At 46.7% G+C, this 14,299-nt stretch overlaps 1 long non-coding RNA gene across 1 annotated transcript; it reads right to left on the bottom strand.

Moving 5' to 3' along the window:
* Positions 1–11,250: 11,250 nt before the first annotated feature.
* On the bottom strand, positions 11,251–13,996 carry LOC127301119 (uncharacterized). The gene is made up of 4 exons (XR_007851862.2): positions 13,860–13,996; positions 13,548–13,772; positions 12,593–12,652; positions 11,251–11,439 (listed from the first exon to the last, which is right to left on the bottom strand). It is a non-coding gene; the product is annotated as an uncharacterized lncRNA (long non-coding RNA).
* Between the last annotated feature and the right edge of the window lie 303 nt (positions 13,997–14,299).

Here is a 14,299-nt window from a genome sequence, read left to right as displayed (position 1 = left end):
TATCGTTGGTGTGGCCAAGAAACACACTTATATATATACGCATGCACTTTATGCGAAAGGCGCGAGTGCCTCTAATAATGTGTGTGTGTGCACTCGATCGATGATCCCTAAACCTTAAACCCTAAAACCCTAATCCCTAATCCCTAATTATACCCTAAACGTACACCCTAAACACTAAACCCTAAACCCTAGACCCTAAACCCTAAACACTACACCCTAAACCCTAAACACGTACTAAACCCTAAACCCTAACCCTAGACCCTAAACCCTAAACACTAAACCCCAAACCCTAAACCCTAAACCCTAGACCCTAAACCCTAATTAATTAACCTTAACCCTAACCCTAACCCTAAACCCTAATACTACATATATATAGGCCAACGACACTTAATTGCGCATCAAGCATGCGACCAACTAATTAGCGCTGATAAATTAATTAACTTGAATCTTGACAAGTTCTCTCGAATGAAAACACATTTGATTAAGTTGCCTCATAATATATATACAATTAGTGTGCATGCGCGCATGGCATACCTTGCACATATCATTTGTGCATATATTTCAATATATATCTGAACATATTCTTGGGGATAAATATATATATATTTCAATCTCTCTCTCGATCTATATATATATCGTTGGTGGCCAAAAAACACACTTATATATATATATATATATATATATATATATATATATACACGCATGCACTTTATGCGCAAAGGCGCGGGTGCCTCTAATAATGTGTGTGTGCACTCGATCGATGATCCCTAAACCTTAAACCCTAAAACCCTAATCCCTAATCCCTAATTATACCCAAAATGTACACCCTAAACACCCTAAACACTAAACCCTAAACCCTAGGCCCTAAACCCTAAACACTACACCCTAAACCCTAAACCCTAACCCTAGACCTAAACCCTAAACACTAAACCCCAACCCCAAACCCTGCTAAACCCTAAACCCTAATTAATTAACCTTAACCCTAACCCTAACCCTAAAACCCTAGCTAGCTAACCCTAAACCCTAAACCCTAATTAAACCCTATATATATATATAGGCCAACGACACTTAATTGCGCATCAAGCAGGCGACCAACTAATTAGCGCTGATAAATTAATTAACTTGAATCTTGACAAGTTCTCTCGAATGAAAACACATTTGATTAAGTTGCCTCATAATATATATACAATTAGTGTGCATGCGCGCATGGCATACCTTGCACATATCATTCGTGCATATATTTCAATATATATCTAAACATATTCTTGGGGATAAATATATATAGTTCAATCTCTCTCTCTTGATCTATATATATATCGTTGGTGGCCAAAAAACACACTTATATATACGCATGCACTTTATGCGCAAAGGCGCGGGTGCCTCTAATAATGTGTGTGTGCACTCGATCGATGATCCCTAAACCTTAAACCCTAAAACCCTAATCCCTAATCCCTAATTATACCCTAAACGTACACCCTAAACACTAAACCCTAAACCCTAGACCCTAAACCCTAAACCCTAAACACTACACCCTAATGTTATCACCAGAATCTGACCGGATCAGAGGTGGGCCGCGATTAAGATGGGCTTGAAGAATTTACCTGGAAGAAATACATGAATCGGCCTTGTATACAAAGTTTGGGCTAGTTTGCCCGTGTATCTGTAAATATAGTAGGATACGTGTCGGTTAGATAGAATTTGGCTCGTGCACGGTTGGGATTATTCCCACGTTAGAAAGTCTACGGACTATAAATATGTATCTAGGGTTTATGAAATAAACAACAATCACGTTCATCACAAACCAATCTAGGCGCATCGCCAGCCCCTTGTTTCGAGGGTTTCTTCCGGGTAAGCATCATGCTGCCTAGATCGCATCTTACGATCTAGGCAGTAACGTTTATTCGTTGTTCATGCGTTGCTCGTGCTGAAGCCTTGTTGATGGCGAGCAACGTAGTTATCATAGATGTGTTAGGGTTAGCATTGTTTCATCGTATCATATGCTTTCGTCCATGCGACCCTTAGACGTCTAGCCGCCCTTACACCTATCTTAGGTGTAAGGGCGGCACCTCGCTTGATCATTATTTAGTAGATCCGATCCGTTATGATTGCTCCTTGTTCTTCAAGGATTAGTTTAATATCTGCATAGTTAGGCCTTGCAAACGGGTTGAAGGATCCAGTAGCACGTAGGGTGTAGTTTGCTAGCCCTAGATGAGATGTTCCGGGGATCAACTTCATGTTGGTTTTTAGGCCTTGTCTAGGGTCGGTTTATTATTACCGTGCGTGGCTGCCAGGCTCAATCACGTGTAGGATGTTCCGATTATGTGGTGAAAACCCTAAATCGTTGTAGGTCGTTTTAGCTTTATATTGATCAAGCAGGACCACCATGTGATCGTATACCTCATACGGATCATGGGTGGATCGGCTCCTTGAGCCGATTCACAGGACAACCTGAGAGCCGATCGAGGCTCGTATTTAATGTTTACGTGTATGCCATGCAGGAAACTAAGCGAAGCAAATCCATCACCTTCCTGACCAGGTATAGGTCAGGTGGCACGCCCTTGCACCAGCATCGGACGTGCGTGCCGAGTCTTTGCGGGCCGTCGCTCGAGGGACCAGGGCCAGCCGCAGTCCTGGGAGCCTCCCGGCTCTACTGTGTTGCCCGTCGCTGCTCGCCGGTGGGTTTCTGACCGCAACACATTCTGGCACGCCCGGTGGGACAATCTTTGACATCAACTGCATCGCCATCTACATCTGAGATCTGACTGAGGAGCTCAAGAAGAAGTATGACGAGGTCAAAGCTATCCTCGAAGCCGACCTCATCGGCTCTTTCCAGAGAACCCGCTCACACGGCATCAGGTGGAAGGGGTTCTCGCCTGAAGGCGCACTCGATGGAGTGGACCTCTCTACCCCTTCAGAAGAACGCACCAGGTCTCTGCGTCAGGAGATTAATTTCATGGTAGCTCATTCGCTGCACCGCCATTCTGAAAGCCTGGTGAACACTTTGGAGCGTGTCGCCCTTCGGGTGATCCAGGAAATCATGAGCCATCGGTATTCTCCGTCAGGACCAGCTCTGGGGACTCACCAAGGAGAGATACCACTCCAGTCCCGACCACCGCTGCCGTTCGCATTGGCAGCACCAGAGGTGCCGAGTTCACCGGCATACATCGTCTGCAAGATCGGTGGTGACCCTAATGATTACCAGTTCTTGTATGAGGCGCCTAAGGAGATCCCTCACAGATACACGTGCACATACATGCCAGACTGCAGCAGCTGGGTACTCTCAAACCAGACTGCAACAGCAGGGACTTCTAGAACAGCGGGAGGAACTTCTGGAATAGATCTTGAGAAGCAGACGTGGCTAGCTAAGTATGCCACTCCGACGAACCTCCAGAGCTCAACTCCTGCAGTTGGCTCAGAGCTTGAGAAGCAAGCGTGGCTGGCTAAGTATACCACTCCAGCGAATCTTCAGAGTTCGAATCCTGCAGCCATCACCGCGGATCAGATCAGTACAATCTTGAGAGACCAGTTCGGCATGGTGCCGAAAAGGAGGGCAGTCGGCTATTCCAAGCCGTACCCCAACGAGTACGATTTGATCCCACTACCACCCAAATATCGGCTCCCCGAATTCTCCAAGTTTAGTGGGTCAGATGGCTCCAGCTCAATCGAGCATGTGAGCCGATATTTGGCGCAGCTGGGCACGATCTCAGCATCAGATGAACTATGTGCGAGGTTCTTCGCACTATCCCTCACAGGATCGGCTTTCGGGTGGTACACGGCGCTGCCACCAGACTCAATCCGGACTTGGAAGCAGTTGGAAGAACAGTTCCACCTGCAGTATCACTCAGAGGCTTCCGAGCCTGGCATTGCCGATCTAGCACAAGTGCGATAGAAGCGCAGAGAAACGGTGTCAGAATACATCCAGCGCTTCAGGACTGTTAGGAACTGATGCTATTCGGCTCGTGTGACTGAAAAGGAAGCAGTCGAGTTGGCGGTGGTGGGTCTTGCATCACTGATCAAGGATGTGGCCTCCCAAGCAGAGTACCCTTCACTGGCGCATATGGTGCAGAAGCTGTCATTATATGAACAGCGCCACCCAGAGGTGTACCAGGATAAATTCAAGCGTGCGGTGGTCCTGGTTGAGGCAGATGAAGATGAAGGCTCCGCGGGAGATCAAGAGATAGCAGTGGCTGAATGGACTCGGGGGGCAAGCCCCGTGTCCTGCAAGTGGGTTAAGCCACAAGGTCCTCCAAGAGGGTTTGAATTCGACGTGACTAAAGCTGAGCAAATTTTCGACCTCTTACTTAAGGAGAAGCAGCTAAAATCACCCGAAGGCCACAAAATCCCCACGGCACAGGAGCTGAACGGAAAGCCATACTGCAAGTGGCATAACACGTTCACCCATACCACCAACGACTGTAGGGTGTGGCATCAGCAGATCCAAATGGCGATAGAACAAGGGCGGCTAATTTTTTGCCAGTACGCCATGAAAGTCGACACGCACCCCTTCCCCGCCGTTAACATGGTGGAGTGCACTTACCCTGGGAGGTGCCAGCCAGGTTCCTCGTTCAGCATCAACATGGTAGGGCCTGGGCACCACTCTGGTAAGGACAGAGACGAGGGCAGCTGCTCTCATAAAAAGGACAAAGAGGAAGCCGTTCCACGCGATCGGTTCCGGCATGATGGCAAGCGCTACATCACAGAGGGAGAAGTGAAGAATGTGCGATATCAGCGACCGCTCTCTGATCACCTCCTCAACAAATACGTGAGTCAATACGACCAACGCCGGCGATATGACGACGATGACGAAAGAGATCGTCTGGCTAGCAGGGACGCCAGGAGAGACCGCCGGCATGATCGCGACGAGGAGAGATATGAGCGCCATGCCAAGGAGAAGTCAAGAGAACAAGACGACGTGGATAGGCACTGGGACTATCCCTTCTTCAGACACTGCTGGGATTCAGGAATGAGCCGATTGCCTACACGGCAACTGCCCAGAATGTAGAGAGAAGAAGAAGGGTGCAGGAGCCGTGTCAGTATTCAAACGTCTAGGGCCGCTCCCATCTCGGAACAGGTTCGTCGAGTCCTCTCGGGTGGAAGATCTCGAGGAGTTAGAAGACGACGATGAAGAAGAAGAAGATAAGTACCACCGACCAAGGTGGTGCCCTGATGGACTCAGCCGTTCCCAAAAGCGTAGGGTTCAGCGGCTACATGGTTTGGAGGAAGCTGAAAGGTTATACCTGCACACGTTAAGGAAGGCGCGGCCTGATCTGGCCGCGAAAATTCAGCGAACTCTGGACGAAGAAGGTCGGCCACAAAAGAAAGAGTGGCGCCCCAAACAAAGGAAAGCCGATGATGAGACATCGGCTGGCACAAACATGGTGTTCATCCTTCCAGCGGAGTTTTGTGCTCTAAGATTGGACGAAGCACCTGTGGCACAACTTGACTGCGGCCCACGGCCAGTTATCTTTGAGAAGCCACGAGAAAGAAGCTACAGACACCTGAAGGCCCTGTACCTACGAGGTTATATCAATGGGCAGCCTGTCAACAAGATGCTGGTGGACACCGTAGCGGCAGTCAACATTATGCCATACTCCATGCTACGTCGGTTGGGACGCTCTAGCTCAGATCTGATCAAGACCAACGTTACACTGAGCGATTTCAACGGCCAGGCATCTGAAGCGCAAGGTGTTCTGAACGTGGATCTGACCGTAGGAAGAAAAACCATCCCTACGACGTTCTTCATTGTCGACAGCAAGAGCACCTATGCTCTCCTGCTAGGGAGAGATTGGATCCACGCCAACTGTTGCATTCCATCCACGATGCACCAATGTTTAATACAGTGGGATGGAGATGAAGTAGAGGTCGTCCACGCAGATGACTCAACCGAGATTTCAATGGCTGGCATGAACGTTTGGGAGACAGCAGGCCAAGAGCCACTCTCAGGTATCACTTTGGACGACTGCGAGCGCATCGACGTGACGAGAAACGGGGTGAGGCTGGTCTTATCCACCGGCCTGTCCGTGTAGCAAGAGCAAAATTTGTGGACGAACATGGCAAGGCCGATCCTTGTGATCGGCCCCAAGAAATAAAAAGGGATAATCTCGTCTCAAGCATGTCACGTAGTTATACTGAAGCAAGACCAAGATGTAAACCTTCATGGAGCAATTCGATCAACATGGAGGCCGATTCCAGCAATCGGCCAAAATTATCCTCACCATACGTTCTGCCCGTGTTCAACATCGATCTAACGGGCGGCGGAAAGCGGGGATACAGGTTTACGTCGGCTGACGAGCTGGAAGAAGTCAACATTGATCCTGACGGTGCCAATGTTCAAATACAGTGCTTTGGCTAACTACAGAGCCGATATCTGCAGTTACCTGACAGATTCGGCTCGGGGGGCACCTAATCAGATGAACATGTGCGATACATGCGCAGTAAAATAGTAAAATATTGGGGGCCGATAGAAAAATCGGCCAGTAAAAAAAAGCGAAATCACAGCCGATGTACACAACTGCACCCTTGACCTGAAGGCAGACAACGTCACGACTGGCCAGAGCTTCAACTGCAGCGTCACTGGGACGTGAGGCTGGATTTCTTCAAGAGTGTTCTTCACCTCCTCAGGGTTTTCGACTAATGCCTCAATGGGTGAAGAAAGCAGAGCATGGAGGCATTGGAGTTGGTCAGCAATGATGCCGGGGCTCGGTTCATCACGTGCTGTGGAGTGGTCCGGCTCGATAGATTCAGGGTCGAACGACAGCAAGCCTGAGAGATCACATCCCTGACAAACAACAAAAGCAGCATAAGTCTGCAGATCAGGGTAAGGGCAAGCCCAACAAAGGGAGCATACCTCTCCTATGACCATGGGAACAGCCGATGACGAAGCAATCGGCTGTGGCGTCTCTGCCTGGGGTTTGGCCAAGGTGGCAACTTGGTCGATGTCACCTGTAGAGGTTGTTACCTCCAGAGTTGGGGAGGGCATCAGAACTTCCTCGACATCCCCACTGGAAGTTTCATCGGTCTGCAAAAAAGGATGGTGAGCCGATCTGGGCAGCAAAGCGCAAGAACTGAGCCAGGAGGAGTTGGAGAGCTGTTACATTTGAAGCTTCTTGGTTCGAGGAAGGGGTTCGCTGATCCTTCCGAGCCCTCTTGGTGCATTGACTCTTGGTGCGTAAGCTGCCTTGCCCTGTTTTGATGGGAGCTTGAAGGGCAGCAGGTTCAGGGGCTGACCTTTTCTTGGGAGCCGATGGTGGCGCATCTGGCTGTTTTTGCGTGGTAGTGTCCTCAGAGGTGCCCGAGCTTGAGCCTCGTCGGCTGGACTGCGTCTCCTCGCTGCTACTTTTCTCACTGCTTCTCTCGCCCTGACTGAGGCTCGGGGGGCAGCTGACCCTGAAGAGTCTTTACTCTTGGGAGCCGATTTTATTGGAATCGGCTGGCTCTGCATCACAACCCTTTTTTTTAAGGGTGGTAAGTTCTTGCAGAAGAGGACCACTGGAGTTGGTGGGAGGAATTTGAAGGGGGATTCATCATCATTGACAGGCTCTGGGTCATCTTGTTGCTGCAAAGAAACAGAGCAGGGTTATAAATCATCACTGGAAACTATCGCAAGGAAATTTGCGAGCAAGCGGTACCTGTTCAGCAGAAGTATCAGCTTCAGCGTCAAGTTGTTTCAGCAACGGTCCTTGGGCTCTCCCGAAGGCATGGGTCTTCCACATTGTCCACCAGAAATTTGGGGATCTGAATTTGAGCAAGGTTTGCAGGTTACCGTGTGAGGGGGTGACTAAATTGACCTTTCTCGTAATTTATCGTGAGGAACCGATGCGTTGCCATCGGCTCTTTGAGCATTGACCAAGTTGGAAATCGGCAAAATCAAGTTAAAGGAAATTCTTCATTGATAACGGGATTTCTTACATAAAGAGCTGATTGCTCTCAAAAGGAAGTACCAGGGGATACATTGCCCCATCTACTACTACTGATCCTATGCTAAGGGTCCTATCTATGGGTCGTCGCTGCCCTCGTCGTCACCGTCGTCGCCGCTGTCGGCGCTACTCCCGGTCGGCTCGTCGTCGCTGCTGCCGCGGCCGCCGGCAGGGCCTTCGTTGTCCTCGTCCTCCTCGTCGGCATCGTCGTCGCTGTCGAAGTCGCTGAGGTTCCCCAGCCAGGGGCAGAAGCGCTTGGCCGGCGGCTCATCGGAGGAGGTGTCCTCCTCCTCCTCCTCCTCCTCCTCCTCGAAGGAGGTGAAGTCGTCCCAGGAAAAGCGATCGTCATCGCTCTCCTCCTCCGTTTCCCCGTCGTCAAGGAAGCGGAGGTCACTTTCCCCGTCGGTCGAGGACTTGTCGTCCTCAGACCAGACGGAGAAGTCATGACTGGACTCGTCCCCGTCTTCTATGGCGCGGCGAATGTTGGCCTCGTGGGCCTCCTCCGGGTCCCACTCCGGCGTCAGCTCGCGGGAGGGGGAGGACTGGGAGGAAAGACCCGACGAGGCGGAGGAGGAAGAAGACATGGTGGCAGGGGAGGGCTTTTGGAGTGCTAATGCGAAGGGGATGAAGAAGTGAACTGCAGGATGCGGTTAAAATAGAGGCGATATAGTGGAGATGATTCAATGTTGCAACGGTTCCCGAGGATGTGGTGCCAAAACCATCAAATCATGCGGAGAAGTTGAGAAGGCAAGGTATCATGATGAAGGGATACCGTGGCGGTTCTGTTCTGCCCCGATTTGACACGACAAAGAAAGGGAAAAACAGAGTGATTTTGGAATTGTCATTTCCAAAACCAGGGGGGCATGTGTTATCACCAGAATCTGACCGGATCAGAGGTGGGCCGCGATTAAGATGGGCTTGAAGAATATACCTGGAAGAAATACATGAATCGGCCTTGTATACAAAGTTTGGGCTAGTTTGCCCGTGTATCTGTAAATATAGTAGGATACGTGTCGGTTAGATAGAATTTGGCTCGTGCACGGTTGGGATTATTCCCACGTTAGAAAGTCTACGGACTATAAATATGTATCTAGGGTTTATGAAATAAACAACAATCACGTTCATCACAAACCAATCTAGGCGCATCGCCAGCCCCTTGTTTCGAGGGTTTCTTCCGGGTAAGCATCATGCTGCCTAGATCGCATCTTGCGATCTAGGCAGTAACGTTTATTCGTTGTTCATGCGTTGCTCGTGCTGAAGCCTTGTTGATGGCGAACAACGTAGTTATCATAGATGTGTTAGGGTTACCATTGTTTCATCATATCATATGCTTTCGTCCATGCGACCCTTAGACGTCTAGCCGCCCTTACACCTATCTTAGGTGTAAGGGCGGCACGTCGCTTGATCATTATTTAGTAGATCCGATCCGTTATGATTGCTCCTTGTTCTTCAAGGATTAGTTTAATATCTGCATAGTTAGGCCTTGCAAACGGGTTGAAGGATCCAGTAGCACGTAGGGTGTAGTTTGCTAGCCCTAGATGAGATGTTCCGGGGATCAACTTCATGTTGGTTTTTAGGCCTTGTCTAGGGTCGGTTTATTATTACCGTGCGTGGCTGCCAGGCTCAATCACGTGTAGGATGTTCCGATTATGTGGTGAAAACCCTAAATCGTTGTAGGTCGTTTTAGCTTTATATTGATCAAGCAGGACCACCATGTGATCGTATACCTCATACGGATCATGGGTGGATCGGCTCCTTGAGCCGATTCACAGGACAACCTGAGAGCCGATCGAGGCTCGTATTTAATGTTTACGTGTATGCCATGCAGGAAACTAAGCGAAGCAAATCCATCACCTTCCTGACCAGGTATAGGTCAGGTGGCACGCCCTTGCACCAGCATCGGACGTGCGTGCCGAGTCTTTGCGGGCCGTCGCTCGAGGGACCAGGGCCAGCCGCAGTCCTGGGAGCCTCCCGGCTCTACTGTGTTGCCCGTCGCTGCTCGCCGGTGGGTTTCTGACCGCAACACCTAAACCCTAAACCCTAACCCTAGACCCTAAACCCTAAACACTAAACCCCAAACCTCAAACCCTAAACCCTAAACCCTAATTAATTAACCTTAACCCTAACCCTAACCCTAAAACCCTAGCTAGCTAATCCTAAATCCTAAACCCTAATTAAACCCTACATATATATATATATATAGGCCAACGACACTTAATTGCGCATCAAGCAGGCGACCAACTAATTAGCGCTGATAAATTAATTAACTTGAATCTTGACAAGTTCTCTCGAATGAAAACACATTTGATTAAGTTGCCTCATAATATATATACAATTAGTGTGCATGCGCGCATGGCATACCTTGCACATATCATTCGTGCATATATTTCAATATATATCTAAACATATTCTTGGGGATAAATATATATAGTTCAATCTCTCTCTCTCTCGATATATATATATATCGTTGGTGGCCAAAAAACACACTTATATATACGCATGCACTTTATGCGCAAACGCGCGGGTGCCTCTAATAATGTGTGTGTGCACTCGATCGATGATCCCTAAACCTTAAACCTAAAACCCTAATCCCTAATCCCTAATTATACCCTAAACATACACCCCCTAAACACCCTAAACACTAATACCTAAACCCTAGACCCTAAACCCTAAAACCCTAAACACTAAACCCGAAACCCTAAACACTAAACCCTAAACCCTAACCCCTAGCTAACCCTAAACCCTAAACCCTACATATATAGGCCAACGACACTTAATTGCGCATCAAGCAGATGACCAACTAATTAGCGTTGATAAATTAATGAACTTGATTTTTGACAAGTTCTCGATCTCGAATGAAAAGACATTTGATTTGTCTCATAATATATATATATATATATATATATATATATAATTAGCTAGTGTGCATGTGCGCATGCATGGCATACCTTGCATATCATTCGTGCATATATTTCAATATATATTTGAACATATTCTTGAGGATATATATATATATATATATTTAAATCTCTTTGTTATCTCGATCTATATATCGTTGGTGGCCAAGAAACACACTTATATATATACGCATGCACTTTATGCGGAAAGGCGCGGGTGCCTCTAATAATGTGTGTGTGCACTCGATCGTTGATCCCTAAACCTTAAACCCTAAAACCCTAATCCCTAATCCCTAATTATACCCTAAACGTACAACCTAAACACCCTAAACACTAAACCCTAAACCTGTAACGACCCCGGATCTGGTAGGATCCAAAGTCCATGTGATTAAAGATGCTAGTCCCTGGATCATTAGCTAGCACTCACAGTCGATGAATAATCATGTAAAACACAAGTCTTTATTACACGATTCGAATAATCCAGAGTACAAATAATTACAACTTGCATAGCCAAAGGCTAGCTCAATACAACGGAAAACGAAACAACATCTTGGAGTCCCATCAATGCCACAGGCTCGTTGAGTGTAGACTCGCGACCTACGCATTCTCACAAGTCGTCGAATAACCTGCAACATGAAAGGTTGCAGCCACGAGAGTGGTCAATACTTTGAATGTATGGCAAATTACACCGAGAAGAGGAAAATTGACTAAATCTACATGCAAGGCAGACAAGAGGAGGCTTGAGTTTGCGTAAAGCCAATTTTTACTTAAGAAGTAGAGACAAATTCTTTTATCCTACTTTGCAAAATTTTGATAAAGTAATATTGGCCGAGTGGAGCACATGGATATTACACACCAAGTGTCCAAATCAACCTAACACTTGGATATGACACACCAAGTCCCAAACACTTGGATATTACACACCAAGTCCCGAGCACTTGGATATTACACACCAAGGCCCCAAAACCCACCTATGAACGATATTACACACGCCATAGGGTTTTGAAAACTCCTTTGAAAAGAGAGAGGAAATCATTCAGAGGCTCCATCCTTCAGATGCTCAACTTGTCCTTTTACCGTGGACACGGCTGATCGATCAGGTTAACACTCTCGAGAGGTTGCGCTCTTTACCCACAATTCACAACCAAGCCTTTTTGCCAAAATTCTTCATCTTCATTAAGGCCAGGACGAGGTCACGACGAAACTTTTCCTTAGTAGCCCCTCCACCTTCCGGATCCGCCCGTGCCCAAAATTCCTCCCAATGGCGGTACCCAGGCGAGGTTTCCCACTAAGTACTTAGCCAAGACAGAGCCCATATTGTATTGTGGTTGCACTGGAAGCTTCTGACATCTGGAACGTGGCAGACTTCTTTGATCCTGGGCGGCAGTCCTCCACCAATCTCCACTCGTTGTCCCGACAAAACCATTCCGCCCAGAAGAAAACTTAGTTTTATTTTGAAGAAGACTTTTGGGAGAAAAGTTGCGCTCATAACCAAAGCTCAAGTACTTAGAAAATTTTCTTGTTTTGAACCCCTTTTTATATTTACGTAGCATAAGCACAGCACTTAGAAAAAATTTGGGGATTCCTATGGCCATGATATAAGTGGAAATATTTCTAAGTAATACTTCTACTCATGGCAATCTACAAAATAGCACGCGGACTTGTAAAACATTTAAGTAAAATCTACCAAAACATCCTACACATGCATACTAATCATTTGAAGAAAAAAGACATGCATAGAAAACTTGGGACAAAAATTTGAACAAAGGTGTAACTTGCCTTAGTAATATTTGATGATGATTTCTTCTTTGTGAACTTTCTCGCGCACTCCGAATAAATCTAACGCATAGAAAAATTACACGCAATAAACAATCATTGCAAATAAAGAGCAAATAAAACACACAAACATACAAAACAAAGAAAATGCAAAATAATTTTAAATTATATATTTATTTCGTGCTACAGTAACTAATGTTTGTTAAAATATTAGATATGTTCAAAAGGATCAATTTGCAAAAGGAATTAATTTGATAGAATTTATATAACTCCAATTATGTCCAAATGGTTTAATATCCAATATTACAAACGTGAAAATTAGTTACTTATAATTTGAAAATTCCAACTCCAAAGTGTAGATAATAAAATTCTGAAACTAACGCAAAAAGAATGAACCAAAACGGAGTTACGGATATTTAATTATAATTTTTCAAAGATTTGATGTTTTTGCGATTTAGAACTCGTCGCGGCGAACGTGCTCCATTCGATTCCGGTCCGACAACTCCTTTTGCTGGGTTCTTGGAATTCTTCGGTTGATCTTCAGCGTGGCTACGAACTCCGTCGGTTCGCGATAAGATTCGGTCAACTTAATTTGGTAAAAAGAAAAACTAATGTAGGAGATTCAATCTAACGAAACTCTCACAGATTTAAAGGAGCCAAAACGATAATTGAAAACAAATTTTAAACTTACAGATTTGATAAAATCAATAATTATAAAAGTTAACACCATTGTATAGAGTTTTTAATTATGAATTCAACGCAAGAAATAAAATCTAAAACGGAGCTCTAGATTTGAAGATATAAAATTCTAAAGTTTTGTCCGTGGTACGAGCTAGCTCATGTGACGACGATTGGATCGATCGTACCATACGTGAGAAAAAAAAAAAAAAAAAACGTTGCAGAACGTCTACTGGTTCTACGTACAAATACAGCTATGCTACTGTCCTCGGAGCGTTACCAGATGGACGAAGACGGAGATGAACGTGGTGGTCGGATGTGGAAGGCGACGGTGTACTGGTGCTTCCCGGCTTGGCGAAGACCTTGACGGGGTTCTCCTCTCCTTGGTGGTGCCGCGTGCGTCAACGGAGTCTGTCGTAGTCGTCCTGAGCAGTTGCTATTCCCGGCTGGAGTCAGCGAAGTTCCGGCGAAATTCCGGCGGCCTCGCCTGCGTGTTCTCGTGGTTCTGCGGAAGGGGAAAAAGATTAGGAGGATAAGGTCGAGCAATCTGCGAAGCTTAGACAGAGAAGGGCGGGGCGGGGAGTCCTGGAACCTCGTCTTTGAGTTCGCGACGGCGGAACTCCGGCGAGATCGGAACAAGCTCTCTGGTGGTCTAGGGTTTGTAATTTTTAGAAAAACGGAGAGAGGCCGATGCGGTAGTATATATGAAGGAGTTTTCGTGAAGTAGGGGTCAAGAATTTAAACGGAATCGTGGCGAATTTCTGGGGATTTTAAGTCGGTAGGCAGTCCCGTGTTCGTGTCGAACTCAGTCATGAGGTTGAAGACGATGGGTGGGTCCCAGTTAGCTTGAAAGAAAAAAAAAAACGGGAGAGATGGTGGGGCTGACCCGGCGCTGATTGCTGCCTCCCGTGTGTGGCTGTTGCCGAGCTGGCCAGCTTGTTTGCTTGGCCTGGTTCACGGCTTGTTCTTTATTATTCTTTGTTTATTTCTTATCTAAGTTATATTGCTCAAATGAATTAAATAAAAATTAAA

The sequence above is a fragment of the Lolium perenne genome, chromosome 5, assembly GCF_019359855.2.
Source record: "Lolium perenne isolate Kyuss_39 chromosome 5, Kyuss_2.0, whole genome shotgun sequence".
In the NCBI taxonomy this organism is placed as follows: domain Eukaryota; kingdom Viridiplantae; phylum Streptophyta; class Magnoliopsida; order Poales; family Poaceae; genus Lolium; species Lolium perenne.
Note: the sequence above shows the minus strand (reverse complement) of the source record. Positions and strands in the feature narration are given on the sequence as shown.